At 38.6% G+C, this 16,889-nt stretch overlaps 1 non-coding gene and 1 pseudogene across 1 annotated transcript; one reads left to right on the plus strand and one right to left on the minus strand.

Annotated features, from left to right (window-relative positions):
- Positions 1 to 994: 994 nt before the first annotated feature.
- LOC112181207 lies at positions 995 to 1,101 on the minus strand. Its single transcript, XR_002928723.1, has one exon. It is a non-coding gene; the product is annotated as a small nucleolar RNA R71 (small nucleolar RNA).
- A 2,347-nt stretch (positions 1,102 to 3,448) lies between these two features.
- On the plus strand, positions 3,449 to 15,875 carry LOC121050879 (annotated as a pseudogene).
- The last annotated feature ends 1,014 nt before the right edge of the window (positions 15,876 to 16,889 follow it).

The raw sequence follows: 16,889 nt of genomic DNA on the forward strand, positions 1-16,889 counted from the left end.
CAAGAAGTGCTAGCAAAGGGTCTCGTCCCCTGCTAAACAAGTGAGCTGAGCTCCGCCAAAATTGTTCCTCTACTACCTGGCTCTGTGTGAAAAGAGTTACCAAAAGATAGATAGGGGGAGACTTGCATTAACATTAGAATCTTTGGGCCGCACGTCTAAACCTTGACTTAACAACTACTTATTTAAGTTGATTACTTCGAAAGTTGTAGAAGATTGTAACTAACCACTATAAATTTTCGTTGACCATGTGTATACTTGTATATATGTGACGTTTTAGTGTGTGTACCTTGGTCCACATCTTGTTTATATTTTACTAACTTTATTCTTTATTCTATTTCAGGATCAATGAATGTATGGATCATCTGACCCACCTAAGTACACCAAAACGCCTCTTCACGTCATCCAAGATAGACTTGAGAGATTGAAGAAAAACTCGGATCTCTTTGACGTCCAAGTTACCACTCCCCTTCAATTTCGTGAGCTTCAAATAGATAGTGAAGGGAATAGAGTAGAGGGAGGATCAGAAGCTTCTGACACTTCAGTTGTTCCATCACCACACCAAACGCCACCTCCATCACCTCGTGCACTTTTAGTCGTTCCACCACCACCACCACCAATGGCTCTCACCATAAGGCAACTCTCTACATCCGTCATCCCACCTGGTGGCGTCCCTACTTGCATAACCTACCCTGCTGCAGCTGAGGGGTTAACAGCTGATTTTGAGTTGAAGTCTGGATTGCTTCATCGTCTTCCTACATTCCATGGACTCTCTATGGAAGATCCCAACAACCACTTGATGGAATTTCAGTTCATCTGCACTAGCATGAAGCCTCAAGGAGCTGATGAGCATATTTTGAAGTTAAAAGCCTTCCCATTTTCGTTGGCTGACAAGGCAAAGCAATGGCTTTATGAGTTGCCAAGTGGACGGATTACATCTTGGGCTGATATGATGAAGGCGTTTCTTGAGAAGTATTTCCCTACATCTCGCATCATCATGCTTAGGAAGAAGATAAGTGGAATTCAACAAGGGCAAGATGAGTCCTACGCAGATTACTATGAGAGGTTCAAGTCTCTCACCACTCAATGCCCTCAACATGGCATGAAGGATGAGACCTTGCTCACTTGTTTTTATGATGGGCTCACCAACTTGGAAAGAGACATGCTAGATGCAGCTTCTGGTGGATCGTTTGTTGACAAGGAACCTGCGGCTGGAATGGTTCTGATTGAGAATAGGGCCTTGAATCAACAACAATATGGAAGCTCTAGGCCCAAATCCACCACCACACGTGAAAGGGTCCATGAGGTAAGTACTTTAGCTCAATTGGAGGATAAAATTAACAAACTTACTTCTCTTGTGTCTCAGGGAGCGCATGGACAAGTTATGGTGTGTGGAGTTTGCTCAATGCAAGGGCATGTGTCTGATCAATGCCCTCAACTCATGGAAAGTGGAGGACAGGAAGGTGTTAACGCCATAGGTTTCCAACAAGGGTACCAACGTCCTAGGAATGATCCTTACTCGAATACCTACAATCCTGGATGGAGGGATCACCCCAATTTTCGTTGGAAGGACAATGACAACGTTCAAAGTGCACCTCAAGGGTTCCAACAACGTCCTCAAGGCTTTTATCAAAAGCCTCAACCTCCTAACCCTACTCCTTTCAATTCGAATTATAATTCAAATGCTTCTTCTTCTTCTTCTAATGATGAATTGATCCGAACTCTAACCAAATCTACTCAAGCTTTAATTGCAGGTCAAACTCATCATGGGAATCAGATCAATGACATATCCACGGATGTGAATGAGATGAAGAAGCAAATGAGTCAAGTTGTGGAGTTTATGGGTAAGTTTCATGAGCAAGGAAAATTACCAAGTGGTACCATCCCTAATCCTCACTTTGAGCAAGCAAAGGTCGTCACTACAAGGAGTGGTAAGACCCTTGTAGACCCTCCAAAGCCTCCTAAGAAGGTTTCAACGTCAACATTAGAGGAGGAGGAGGACCCTGCAACGTCTAAGGCTCATGTGACACCTCCTACTGCAGAACCGAAACCTAAAGGACAAGTTTCTAACTCTTTCAATTCGGTTATTACTAATCCATCTTCTTCTCCTTTGCCTTTCCCAAGCAGATATGCTAAGTCCAAGAAGGATGAAGCCGAAAAGGCCATCTTGGAAACTTTTAAGAAAGTGCAAATCAACATTCCTCTCCTTGAGGCCATTAAGCAAATTCCTAAGTATGCAAAATTTTTGAAGGAACTTTGCACCACAAGGAGACAAAACCGTGAGAGAGAAGTGGTGAAGGTAAGTGAGAACGTCTCAGCTGTGCTTCAACGCAAAATGCCTGACAAGTGTAAGGATCCAGGGAGTTTTTCTATCCCTTGTGTTATTGGAACCACTAGATTTGAAAATGCCATGCTAGACTTAGGTGCGTCTATAAATGTTATGCCATATTCTGTTTATGCATCTCTAGGTCTAGGTGAACTTAAACATGATAATGTTATTATTCAATTGGCAGATCGATCTAATGCATACCCTAAGGGGTTAGTTGAGGATGTACTTGTGCAGGTGGGTGAGTTAATCTTCCCAGCTGATTTTTACGTCCTAGAGATGGAGGAGCCTTCTCCCAAGTCAACGCCACTTTTGCTAGGTCGTCCCTTCATGAGGACGGCTAGGACTAAAATTGATGTGTATTCTGGCACATTGTCAATGGAATTCGATGGAGAAGTTGTTGGCTTCAACATTTTTGAAGCTATGAGGTATCCCCTAAGTGATTTTCAATCATGTTTTTCTATTGATATACTTGATGAACTTGCGCAGAAATTCATGGAGATTATGGAGGATGATGCCATGGCTTCAACCATTGCAAGTGGCGTTGGCATTCTTGAAAATGGCGTCACCATACCTAAGGAAGAGCTCACGGATTCTTATGAATCTATCCACCTAGAAAACGTTGCTTCTCTTGAGGCAACGTCCTATGTAGGTAGGTCAAGTCCTTCTTTTTCACTTTCCATCTCTACTAATAAACCTTTACCTTCAGTGATCCAGGCACCTACCCTAGAACTAAAGCCATTGCCAGATCATTTGAAGTATGTTTATTTGGGAGATAAAGAGACATTGCCTGTAATCATTTCATCATCCTTGACGCCAACTCAAGAGGACAAACTTGTGGAGATGCTTAAGAGACACAAAACTGCAATTGGTTGGACCTTGGCAGATATCAAGGGAATTAGCCCTACCACCTGTGTCCATAGGATTTTGCTTGAGGAGGGAGCTAAGCCAACTAGGGAGGCTCAAAGACGATTGAATCCACCCATGATGGAAGTTGTGAAGAAAGAAGTCATCAAGCTTCTTGATTGTGGCGTCATATACCCTATTTCAGATTCTAAGTGGGTTTCACCAGTTCAAGTTGTGCCAAAGAAGTCTGGAATAACTGTTGTGAAGAATGCAGAGAATGAGTTAGTGCCTCAGAGAACTGTGACTGGACATCGAGTTTGTATTGACTATAGGAAGCTCAACGCCACTACTAGGAAGGATCACTTCCCTTTGCCATTCATTGATCAGATGCTTGAGAGGTTAGCTGGCCATGAGTTTTATTGCTTCTTGGATGGATATTCTGGTTACAATCAAATCGCCATTGCTCATGAGGATCAAGAGAAAACGACCTTCACTTGTCCTTTTGGAACGTTTGCCTACAGAAGAATGCCATTCGGACTATGCAACGCCCCAGGTACGTTTCAAAGGTGCATGGTAAGTATCTTTTCTGATTTTATTGAGAAAATTATTGAAGTTTTTATGGATGACTTTTCTGTCTTTGGTAAAGATTTCGAAAATTGCTTAAGTAACTTAGAATTGATACTTGTACGTTGTGAAGAAACTAACCTTGTTTTAAATTGGGAAAAATGTCACTTTATGGTTAAACAAGGAATAGTTTTAGGGCATATTATCTCTAAACGTGGAATTGAAGTAGATAAAGCTAAAGTAGATCTTGTTAGATACTTACCATACCCCACAAGTGTGAGGGAGGTCCGTTCTTTTCTTGGACATGCAGGTTTCTACAGGCGCTTTATCAAGGATTTTTCCAAGATTTCTAGGCCCCTATGTCGTCTACTTCAAAAGGAAGTGGCGTTTGAGTTTGATGAGGATTGCAAGAAGGCATTCAACACTTTGAAGGAGCTTTTAACGTCTGCACCAATTATGCTTCCACCAGATTGGTCTCTACCCTTTGAGATCATGTGTGACGCCTCAGATTATGCCATTGGGGCCGTGCTAGGACAAAGAAGGGACAAGAAGCCCCACGCCATCTACTATGCTTCTAGGACCCTTAATGATGCTCAACTCAATTACTCTACAACTGAAAAAGAACTTTTAGCTGTTGTTTTTGCCTTAGAGAAATTTCGATCTTATTTGTTGGGTACTAAAGTTATTATTTATTCTGATCATGCAGCTCTTAGGTACCTGATGTCAAAGAAGGAGGCAAAACCTAGGCTAATTCGTTGGATACTCTTGCTTCAAGAGTTTGACGTTGAGATCAAGGACAAGAAGGGCTCTGACAACGTTGTGGCTGATCACTTGAGTAGGCTAGTGAGTGAAGAGGACGCCATACCCTTAGTGGAGATGTTTCCGGATGAACAACTCTTCGGAATCCAGGTAAGTGAGCCTTGGTATGCAGATATTGTTAATTATTTGGTGTCCAAAACGTTCCCTAGTAATATGCTAAGTGTTCAACGTGATAGACTTAAGTTTTTAGCTAGACAATATGTTTGGGATGATCCTTACTTGTGGAAATATTGTTCTGATAAATTGATAAGGAGATGTGTGCCTAATAATGAACAAAAAGCTATACTTGAGTTTTGTCATTCTAAACAATGTGGTGGTCACTTTGGCTCGGATAGAACTGCTAGGAAGGTGTTGGAATGTGGTTTTTATTGGCCTACTATATTTAAAGATGCATATAATTTTTGTATGACATGTGATAGGTGCCAAAGAACTGGTAATTTAGGACCTAGAGATCAAATGTGATGTCGCTTTTATCGAGCGACCAATTTAACCCTGAAATGTCATTAGTAGTACGTAATAAATAGGGATCGTTCTATTCCGGGGATTGAGGGTACACCTGTCATTGTCAAACAATTAAACAATTAAAATTAAAACAAAGTATAATATTTACAAAATATAGACATATTTACGAAAAAGGGGGAGTTTTTGGTTTTTGGTTTTAATTTCCGAAAATAAAATCTAAGTTACCTAAATAATTAAAATGCAAAAACATAAAAATACAAATGGAATGCAAGAACAAAGATCAAACCGAAATATATAATTAAAATCAATTCAAGTTCATCATTGTTCATCATAGTCATGCAAGAGGAGTTGATCATGTGAAACATTCAAAAGCAAATGAATTCCCATATTTTACTTTTCAATGCTAATTACCCTAAGCGAAAGCACCTAGATTAATCCTATCAAACATGCAATCAAACCCTAGAAAGCTAGTCAATCATGTCATGTTTAACGCATTAAGCACCTAGAAAGGCTATCAACTCAAATGTGCAACTTAGTATGAAAAAGTCCACCTAATTGCAATCTTCTTTGATCAAATTCGGTTTTTGCACAAAACCTTTACTACTTATCGATTCAAGAACACAAAACCAAAAAGTTGATTCATGTTCTCAAATTCGTAGCACCAATTATATCAAAACCCTAAGTGTTTGCAACCACATAAGATTAAAATACAAAAGTTATCTATCATGCAAATTTAATCAAACACTCACACAAAAGCAACCATAAATTGCAATATATGAATCTGAAAATTAACAATTAATCATAAAATTCCAGAATTTAACAATTGTTCAAACATATGTGTCAACTAAAGCAAAACCAACGAAAATACAAAGCAAAGGTTACAAGGAGAATCGGATTACACCGTGGATGAAGATGAGATGAATGAAGTGATGAAGTGGTCTCTTGAATTTCGAAAGCAATCTTCAAGGATGGTGATGGATGGTGTGCACGGCTTGTCCTCTTCTTCCTTGGCCTTGCTTGCACTTCGTGGTTGCCCTAGAGGATGGAGAAGAGCACGGCTAGGCTAGAGGTTTTTCTGATTTTTTTTCAAAGTGTAAACGTAAAAGTAAAATGGAACTTGGAACTCCAAAACGTTGAGAAGAGGGGAGGTTATATAGGGGACGGCCAACTTGCTCTCCAAGCCGTGTAAACCTTATGGAATTAATCTGAAAATTCCACATAATTTCCTCCAATAATATCTTGCCAAATAAGCCCTATGAGGTGGTTCAACCAATCACAAATTCCATTTAATTCCCTAAATAATCTTGCCGAAATTCCCTTGATATAATTCTGATTTTTGTAGTTCAATTCGGCCAAACTTCCTTTAGGGAATTAAGGAATGTATCTAGACTTCTTTTGAGCTTTTCTTGGTCTCCACCTTTTTCTCTTTCCTTTTATTTCTCCCTTGAATATCTCCTTGCCGAATTCTCTAGGGTTTTCTTTTAATTCACACGGCAACTTCCTTCTTTTCCTCTTGGCTTGGACGGCAAAAGATATTCTAGGGTTTATCTCTTGATGAATTTCCATAAAAATAGCCCTAGAAAATCTCCCTAGAAAATCTCCTTTTAATTTCTGATTTTCCACGTCATTTTCCTTGTTTCTCTCTTCATTTTGGACGGCAAACATCTCTAGGGTTTCTTCATTGCGTCACAAACCCTAATTGCATGGGCTTTGTGGGCTTTTGATCCATTTGCCGAAAATCCAACAAGTCTTGAGAGTTCTTGGGCCTCCATGCGCCACCTTTGTGCCATGTCATCATCTAGAGTCTTCAAGAAGCTTCTCTCCTGCCATGTCACTTCATTAATTCGATCTCCATTCATGGTTGGCTCAAGAGTCTTGTTTTGGCAAGCTTTCCTTTTCTGGACAGGGTTTCCTGGTTGGACCAGGAAAGCTTCATTTCTTCATTTCTGCTCATTTGTGCTTCCCTTTGTACTTCATCTTGTCTCCCTCCAACGTTGGCTAGCTTCTCTCTCCATTTGTGAGCTCGTTTCAGCTCATTTGTGACAAGGACCTGAAAATAGAAACTAGTAAGAAAAATAGAAACTTTCCTAAAATGAAAAGTGGGAAACTTTCTAAAAATGAAAAATAGAAACTACTAAAAATGGAAACTTACTAAAAATGATAAATAAAAACTACAAAAATAGAAACTTTCTACAAATAGGAACTTTCCCAATCAAAGAATGGAAACTTTCCTAAACAGGGTTTTATTAAGGAAATAACGCAGAAAATGCAGGGAAAAGCAAGTAAAACGTCGCATTAAAATGCTCCTATCAAATTCCCCCACACTTAGCTTTTGCTAGTCCCTTAGCAAAATCACACCAAGACACACACTAAGACTCAACGAAAATTAAAGACTTGACACGAAACAGACTCTATAGCCCTTCAACTTTTTGTCTCAGCAATCTCTTACTTTCACAACACCAAGATTAGCACTTCACCAAGAATAAATGTTTAGGCATTCGAGAGTTAATTAAAACACATAATCTTCACATACACAAGTAGGACTTGGTTGTAACAATGGTGATGGGTTCTGTTAAGCATGTTTCAGACAAGTATGATTCAATCCTCACAAGGCATATCCACTCTTTCTTCTCTCAGAATTCAAGGCAATGCTTAAAAGCTTATACAATCAAGTATATGTGAAAGATAGCAAGTATATCACATAATGTAAGAAACGAAAGCACATGTATAATTTTCTTTAAAGATCTCATGAAGGATACCAACTACTTGCACAGATGGACCCAAGCCATAGGTTCAACTCTTGTAACTCATCTCCACATCAAGGGCTGTCCCATCTTAAGGATCAAGAAGGTCTTTTCAAGGGTTGTAATGGGTTAAGGCTCAAGGTTTTAAGAAATGAAGGGTAAGGATTTATCAAAGTGTCCTAAAAACCTAGCAGAGCACATGTAAATGTAGAGACCACAAGAAAGCCACCAATGCATTGCAAAAACGTCACTTCCCCTAGAGGTAACATAAAAGGGGCCTAGTGTCTTCATGTTGGGCCCAATCTTCATTGTAAACTTCCCCTGAACTACAGTGAATGGACAAAGGTCAAATTTTTCTTTAATAGGCCTTCATTTCAAAGTAAACTCCAAAATCACTAAGTATGGGGGACTAAAATCCATAAATATTTCTTTCTTTTCTTTTCTAGCCGTACATTTTTTCTCTTCTTTTCATTTTTCACGGCTTTCACATATTTTTTTTTCTTTATGGACAAGTCTACCCCCACACTTGAACTTTAACCTCTTCTCAATTTTCCTCCTTAGCATCAAACCCATGTAGTATGTCTCAAAAGATAGCTCCGCTAAGTTCTTAGAACAAAGGGTAGGGTTGTTACTATACTAAGCTTCATGGTTAAGGATTTTAGGGTGATGAACGAAAAGGCTTAATGTAGGCTCAAAGGGGCTAATCTAGGAGAGTCCCACGACGGGCACAAATGGGGACACAAGTTTATATGGCAATGGTGGTAATTCCTAGGATGCCTCTATCCCTTCCAGAATCAGGGCCATGTATTGATATAACGTCTCAACAAGCACAAGAGTGAATTCTAGCATTCTCTAGTCCATCAAACTTAATCTATGGCAAGCAGTCAATCAAATGAAAGAATAATGAGATCATCAAAACATCGCCAAGAAAATAAGAATATATTTTTCATTTTACTCCAAGAAAAAGGGACATGGGCTCAATTATCTCACATGGGTTTTTATGAATCAAAACTCATCTTAACATGCTCATATTTTCTGTACCAAAGTTTCGAAATCCATATCCACTACACATGCATATATATCTCATATATCTCAATTAACCAAAGAATACCATTTTAAAATCATCTCAATTTTGTGATCCTCTTTTAATCATGATTTCAGAGATATAGAATCATCCTAGACAGTTGAAAGGGCATCCTAAGACTCAAAACAAAAACAAAAGCAACGAAAATTTTTTTTTAAATTTTTGACATTTTTCAATTTTTTTTGTATTTTTCAATATATGACTCAATATAAATCCCTTCCCCCACACTTAAATATTGCATTGTCCTCAATGTAATCAATTAAAAGCATGCAATGAAACACTTAAGCATATAGGGATGAAATTTACGAAAATAATACTAAATTCAAAAAGCAAAAACGAAAAATAAAAGATAAGGATAAAGAAAGCAAATCTGATTTGCATGGGTTGCCTCCCAAGTAGCGCTTGGTTTTAACGTCTTCTCAGCCTAGACGTGGTTTCCTCTTCTCCTCAGTTGGTGGAACCTTCAAAGCCTCCCTTTGGGTTTGGAATTGTGTTGCTCGGAAGCTTACCATTCTCATGAAACTTGGTCATGAAGTCCACCACTTGTCCCATTTGCTTCTTGAGCTCTGCAATGTCCTTGGCATTGGTCTGTTGTCCTTGAAGCAAAGTCTGTGTGGCACTAGTCAATGCCTGAGTAGAATTAGTCAATGCCTCTATCGTCTTATCATAGTGAGAATTGGGATTCCCTACATTGTGTTGAGGAGGCATGTAAGGTCTTTGATAGGGAGGTCCTTGAGGACGTTGGAAACTGCCACCAAGAGGGTTCTGAACATTTTCATTGTTGGTCCATTTGAAGTTGGGGTGGTCCCTCCATCCAGGGTTATAGGTATTCGAATATGGATCGTACCTTGGACGTGGGGGGCCCCCTTGGTTCCCTTGATAGCCTCCTATAGCATTCACAGACTCCCAACCACCATTCTCACTCAGTTGAGGACATTGATCCGTAGGATGTCCTTGAGTAAAGCATACCCCACAAGCAGAGGGTCCTCCATGGCCTTGAGTAGTCGCCACCTTGTTCACAAGAAGGGTGAGTTTGCTCAATTGATCCGCAATGGCAGGACTAGTGCTCACCTCATTTACCCTACGAGTGGGTTGTCTCACACCCTCATACTGTTGGGAGTTTAGGGCACGATTAGCTATAAGTTCCTTCCCAACCGCAGGTGACTTATCCACAAAAGCTCCACCAGCTGCAGCATCCAACATTTGCCTTTCCAAGGGTAAGAGTCCTTCGTAGAAACATGTGAGTAGGGTCTCATCCTTCATCTGATGTTGAGGACATTGTGCAAGTAAGGAATTGAACCTCTCATAGTAGGCAGCATAGGACTCATCATGAGCTTGCTCTATTCCACTAAGCTTCTTCCTGAGTGTGATGACCTTTGAAGCTGGGAAGTATTTCTCCAGGAAGGCTTTTCTCATTGTTTCCCATGATGTGATACGTCCTGCAGGAAGTTCATATAGCCAATCCTTGGCTCTATCAGCTAGAGAGAATGGAAATGCTCTCATCTTAAGAAGGTTTTCATCCGCCCCTTGTGGTTGCATGTTTGCACAAACAGATTGGAATTCTCGTACGTGCTTGTTAGCATCCTCCATATTAAGTCCATGGAAGATAGGGAGCTTGTGCAACAATCCACTCTTTAGCTCGAACTCTGCCTGTCTTCCAGCTGCAAGGGCAGGGTATACTATGCCTGTAGGGGGTCCTCCTTCAACAGTTGCGGTGGAGAGTTCCCTAATAGATGCCATTCTCTCTTCTTCGACTTCTTCAGGTGGTGGTGAAGGTGGTGGTGTAGAATTGGACGAAATCACAGGTGAAGGTGAACGTGAAGGAGGAGATGGACTTGGTGTAGGTGATGTAGACTCCTCAGAAAAGTAAGTCCGCTTCCCTTGCTCATTAAATGTGTACTCTTTGTATGTTGAAGGGGAAGGGCTTGTGTGCTCAAGAAGTGAAGGACCCTTCAAGCGAGCGAGCCTTGCTTCAATTTCCTTTAGTGTAGAGGATCTAAAAGGCTCGGTCATTCATAGGAATCCTGAACATCATCAAAATTCAAAGAAGTTAGCAAAGTATAAAGTGAGTTAATTACAAATTAGTGATTTATACATCAACCTTACTATTCACGAGTCACTATTCACAAGTTACTATTCACGACTTTACTATTTATGATTTATACAAGTATAAAGAGAAGTATAAATTACAAACTATCCACAATCTTTTCACAAATAAACCACAAAAGAAATTTATACAAGTAAAAAATGTACAAAACACACATTTTACAAGTGGAGGATATGTTCAAATATCTTATTATCTTTACAAAATAAAGTTAATATCTCAATTGATTACAAGTTGTAAGTCGAGCCCAATAGAAACCACTACTATTGGTGAGATACGATCTAGGGATAGTCGCCTAGACATAAGTCACTTTCCTTTGTTTCAGAAGGCTAGATGGCCAGATTAAGAGATAAGTGAGAGGGAGGACTCATTTTGGTGACACTACGGAGGCTACTCCCTCATTGAGGTTTAGGCCCCTATTGGCTACTCCCACATTGTGGTTTAGGCACAGTCTATAGTATCTCTGAGATCCAATTGAACCCATCACCCAGGGTCTCAACCTAAGACACCACCTATATGCCCCTTACTCAGCTTGAAAAGAACTCATGTGTTAGACAGTTCTCCAAATGTTAATAAAAGCCGCCCTCAACCTCATAAGACCTCAGAAAGGCACTAATGAAGGGTTAAGGCCAATATTAACAAAAGGGCCCTTATCTACTCATACGAATTTACACACTTATAATAAATCAAGAATTTAACAATATTTACAATTAATTCTTTTCTTTTGTAACACAAGATTAGACACAATTTACACAAAACTTTCACACAAATTACAAACGTCACACAAATTTTTTTTTCTTTTTCTTTTCTCTCTCTTTTTTTTTTTTTTTTTTTTTTTTTTTTGAAATTAAGTACAATTATTTACATTCTTTCCTTTTCTTTTACAATTATTTTCAATACTTAGGTACGGGAACAAGGAGTCTCGATGTGCAATGGGACTGAAACAGCTACCCTTTTTAAGACTATGTTTAATCCAATATACCTTAGTGAATCACAATATTTTCATTTGTTATATATATCATTGATTTCAAATTCAATTCCAAGCGGTAAATCAAGAGGACGTGCGGCCCAAGTATAGTCGTCTAGACACAAAGTCCCTCCTACATCCTTTGGGCAACCTTACTGAAATGGCCAGGTAGGGGAGGGCGACCACAAGAGGTAGAATCCATTTTGGCATAGGCTACTCCCACATTGTGGTTTACGCCCATTTGCATGCACTTCTGAATCCAAGAACCCGTTATGAACGTTGTCCCCTTTCCTAGACACCATCCCACATAGGCTATACTTACTTGGATGAAAAGATTCTAAGTGTGAAGACAGTTCAATGAATGTTAATAAAGACCGCCCTCAACCTTAAGGGACCTGGACTAGGTACCAATAAGGGGTTTAGGTCAATATTAATAAACACGACTTCACCTATTCCTTCTTTAATTTACAACTCACAATTAAAATTCGTATTCAATAATATAAATAACAACCTAAGTAATTAATTAACTAATTAACTAATTGACTAACAAATTATGAACAATTAACAAGAAATTTTTTTTTTTTTTTTTTTTTTCGGTCACAATATAAACAAACACATATATTCACATATTTAACAAGTGATTTTTCAATCCCCGGCAACGGCGCCAAAAATTGATGTCGCTTTTATCGAGCGACCAATTTAACCCTGAAATGTCATTAGTAGTACGTAATAAATAGGGATCGTTCTATTCCGGGGATTGAGGGTACACCTGTCATTGTCAAACAATTAAACAATTAAAATTAAAACAAAGTATAATATTTACAAAATATAGACATATTTACGAAAAAGGGGGGAGTTTTTGGTTTTTGGTTTTAATTTCCGAAAATAAAATCTAAGTTACCTAAATAATTAAAATGCAAAAACATAAAAATACAAATGGAATGCAAGAACAAAGATCAAACCGAAATATATAATTAAAATCAATTCAAGTTCATCATTGTTCATCATAGTCATGCAAGAGGAGTTGATCATGTGAAACATTCAAAAGCAAATGAATTCCCATATTTTACTTTTCAATGCTAATTACCCTAAGCGAAAGCACCTAGATTAATCCTATCAAACATGCAATCAAACCCTAGAAAGCTAGTCAATCATGTCATGTTTAACGCATTAAGCACCTAGAAAGGCTATCAACTCAAATGTGCAACTTAGTATGAAAAAGTCCACCTAATTGCAATCTTCTTTGATCAAATTCGGTTTTTGCACAAAACCTTTACTACTTATCGATTCAAGAACACAAAACCAAAAAGTTGATTCATGTTCTCAAATTCGTAGCACCAATTATATCAAAACCCTAAGTGTTTGCAACCACATAAGATTAAAATACAAAAGTTATCTATCATGCAAATTTAATCAAACACTCACACAAAAGCAACCATAAATTGCAATATATGAATCTGAAAATTAACAATTAATCATAAAATTCCAGAATTTAACAATTGTTCAAACATATGTGTCAACTAAAGCAAAACCAACGAAAATACAAAGCAAAGGTTACAAGGAGAATCGGATTACACCGTGGATGAAGATGAGATGAATGAAGTGATGAAGTGGTCTCTTGAATTTCGAAAGCAATCTTCAAGGATGGTGATGGATGGTGTGCACGGCTTGTCCTCTTCTTCCTTGGCCTTGCTTGCACTTCGTGGTTGCCCTAGAGGATGGAGAAGAGCACGGCTAGGCTAGAGGTTTTTCTGATTTTTTTTCAAAGTGTAAACGTAAAAGTAAAATGGAACTTGGAACTCCAAAACGTTGAGAAGAGGGGAGGTTATATAGGGGACGGCCAACTTGCTCTCCAAGCCGTGTAAACCTTATGGAATTAATCTGAAAATTCCACATAATTTCCTCCAATAATATCTTGCCAAATAAGCCCTATGAGGTGGTTCAACCAATCACAAAATTCCATTTAATTCCCTAAATAATCTTGCCGAAATTCCCTTGATATAATTCTGATTTTTGTAGTTCAATTCGGCCAAACTTCCTTTAGGGAATTAAGGAATGTATCTAGACTTCTTTTGAGCTTTTCTTGGTCTCCACCTTTTTCTCTTTCCTTTTATTTCTCCCTTGAATATCTCCTTGCCGAATTCTCTAGGGTTTTCTTTTAATTCACACGGCAACTTCCTTCTTTTCCTCTTGGCTTGGACGGCAAAAGATATTCTAGGGTTTATCTCTTGATGAATTTCCATAAAAATAGCCCTAGAAAATCTCCCTAGAAAATCTCCTTTTAATTTCTGATTTTCCACGTCATTTTCCTTGTTTCTCTCTTCATTTTGGACGGCAAACATCTCTAGGGTTTCTTCATTGCGTCACAAACCCTAATTGCATGGGCTTTGTGGGCTTTTGATCCATTTGCCGAAAATCCAACAAGTCTTGAGAGTTCTTGGGCCTCCATGCGCCACCTTTGTGCCATGTCATCATCTAGAGTCTTCAAGAAGCTTCTCTCCTGCCATGTCACTTCATTAATTCGATCTCCATTCATGGTTGGCTCAAGAGTCTTGTTTTGGCAAGCTTTCCTTTTCTGGACAGGGTTTCCTGGTTGGACCAGGAAAGCTTCATTTCTTCATTTCTGCTCATTTGTGCTTCCCTTTGTACTTCATCTTGTCTCCCTCCAACGTTGGCTAGCTTCTCTCTCCATTTGTGAGCTCGTTTCAGCTCATTTGTGACAAGGACCTGAAAATAGAAACTAGTAAGAAAAATAGAAACTTTCCTAAAATGAAAAGTGGGAAACTTTCTAAAAATGAAAAATAGAAACTACTAAAAATGGAAACTTACTAAAAATGATAAATAAAAACTACAAAAATAGAAACTTTCTACAAATAGGAACTTTCCCAATCAAAGAATGGAAACTTTCCTAAACAGGGTTTTATTAAGGAAATAACGCAGAAAATGCAGGGAAAAGCAAGTAAAACGTCGCATTAAAATGCTCCTATCAAAATGCCTTTAACTCCTGTTATAATAGTCGAAATCTTTGATGTTTGGGGTATAGATTTCATGGGTCCTTTTCCTTCATCTAATGGGTTCCTTTATATTCTCTTGGCTGTTGATTATGTTTCTAAGTGGGTGGAAGCGAAAGCCACCAGGACTAATGATTCTAAGGTTGTTGCAGAGTTTATAAAGTCTAATATTTTTAGTAGGTTTGGCATGCCTAGAGCACTCATTAGTGATGGAGGTTCTCACTTTTGCAACAAGACCATTGAAGCGTTGCTTAGGAAGTATCATGTGACCCATAAGGTTTCAACGCCTTATCATCCTCAAACAAGTGGACAAGCAGAAGTTTCAAATAGGGAGATCAAGAGGATACTTGAGAAAACCGTGGGTCCTTCAAGGAAGGATTGGAGCCAACGTTTGGAGGATGCTCTTTGGGCATATAGGACGGCTTTCAAGACGCCAATTGGGATGTCTCCATTTCGTTTGGTGTATGGGAAACCGTGTCACTTACCTGTGGAGTTGGAGCATAGAGCTTGGTGGGCAATCAAGACATTCAACATGGAATTGGATGAAGCTGGACTTCATAGGAAATTGCAACTCAATGAGCTTGAGGAAATTCGGAATGATGCCTATGATAGTGCACGGATTTACAAGGAAAAGACAAAGGCTTTTCATGATAAGATGATTCGTGGAAAGACCTTTGTAATTGGTCAAAAAGTTCTTTTATTTCATTCTAGATTGAGACTTTTTCCTGGTAAGTTACGTTCTAGATGGGTTGGTCCTTTTATAGTTACTAATGTCTTTCCTCATGGTGCTATACAGATAAAGAGTCATATAACTGGAGCGGAATTCAAAGTGAATGGACATCGTCTTAAGCCTTACTATGAGGCGTTTGTGGAGCATAATGTGGAGGATGTACCCCTCCAAGAGGCGCCACAACCAGAAGAGTAAATGAAGGTGCAAGTCTAGGCTGAAAGACTTTAAACATTAAGCGCTGCATGGGAGGCAACCCATTTCATCCGTAGCTGTGGAGGAGTCATCAACGCAGATTTGCTTTCTTGAACTCTTCCCTTCTCTTTTATTTTCGAAAACTTTATCTTTGTTTTAGGATTTGTTGCGTTAACTCTTATGCCATGCTTGATTGCTGCTTTGTATGCTTTATACTTGTTTATACATTGAGGACAATGCATGATTCAAGTGTGGGGGAAGGGTATAACGTTTCACTTTGTTTTTAGGAGCTAGTTTTGTGGTTATAAAAAGAAAACAAAATAAAAAATCGGAAAAATCAGAAAATAAAAAGAAATTTGCGTTAACTTTGTTTTAGGTTTTGTGTTATATGTTTTGGTTTTTATACTTGTGTGTTTTGTTTGTTTGGTTATTGTTAGAGTCAAAATGATTTTTGGGTAAATATCTTCTTCATCGTAGGCGCATCCAATGGGATGTGATGTCTAGGTTGATTGGATACGAGAAGTGCTGACAAAGGGTCTCGTCCCCTGTCAATCAAGTGAGCTGAGCTCCGCCAAAATCGTTCCTCTCTTCACCTGGTCATGTTCCAAAGGAGTTACCGAAAGGAGAAGGGAAATATCCCTAAGTTCCAAACGTTTTTGTCATGTTTGTTGCGTCATTTATATGTTGTTTTTGTGTTGTTTTGTGATTGAGTCTTAGGATGCCCTTTTAACTGTCTAGGATGAGCTTATATCTCTGAAATTAAGGCTAAAAGAGAATCACAAGATTGAGAAAATGTTTGATGATATTCTTTGGTTAACTATGATTTATGAAAAGCATATGAATGTGTAGTAGATATGGTGCATGCGTAACCTTGGTACAGAATATGAACATGTGGAAGATAAGTTGTGATTCATAATAACCCTTGTGAGAATTTGAGCCATGTCCTCTTTCTTTGTTGAGTGATTAATAAAAAAATGAATTATACTCTTATTTTCTTGGCGATAATTTGGTTGATCTCATTATTTTTTCATCTTGATTGATTA

The sequence above is a fragment of the Rosa chinensis genome, unplaced genomic scaffold, assembly GCF_002994745.2.
Source record: "Rosa chinensis cultivar Old Blush unplaced genomic scaffold, RchiOBHm-V2 RchiOBHmChr0c06, whole genome shotgun sequence".
Lineage (NCBI taxonomy): Eukaryota > Viridiplantae > Streptophyta > Magnoliopsida > Rosales > Rosaceae > Rosa > Rosa chinensis.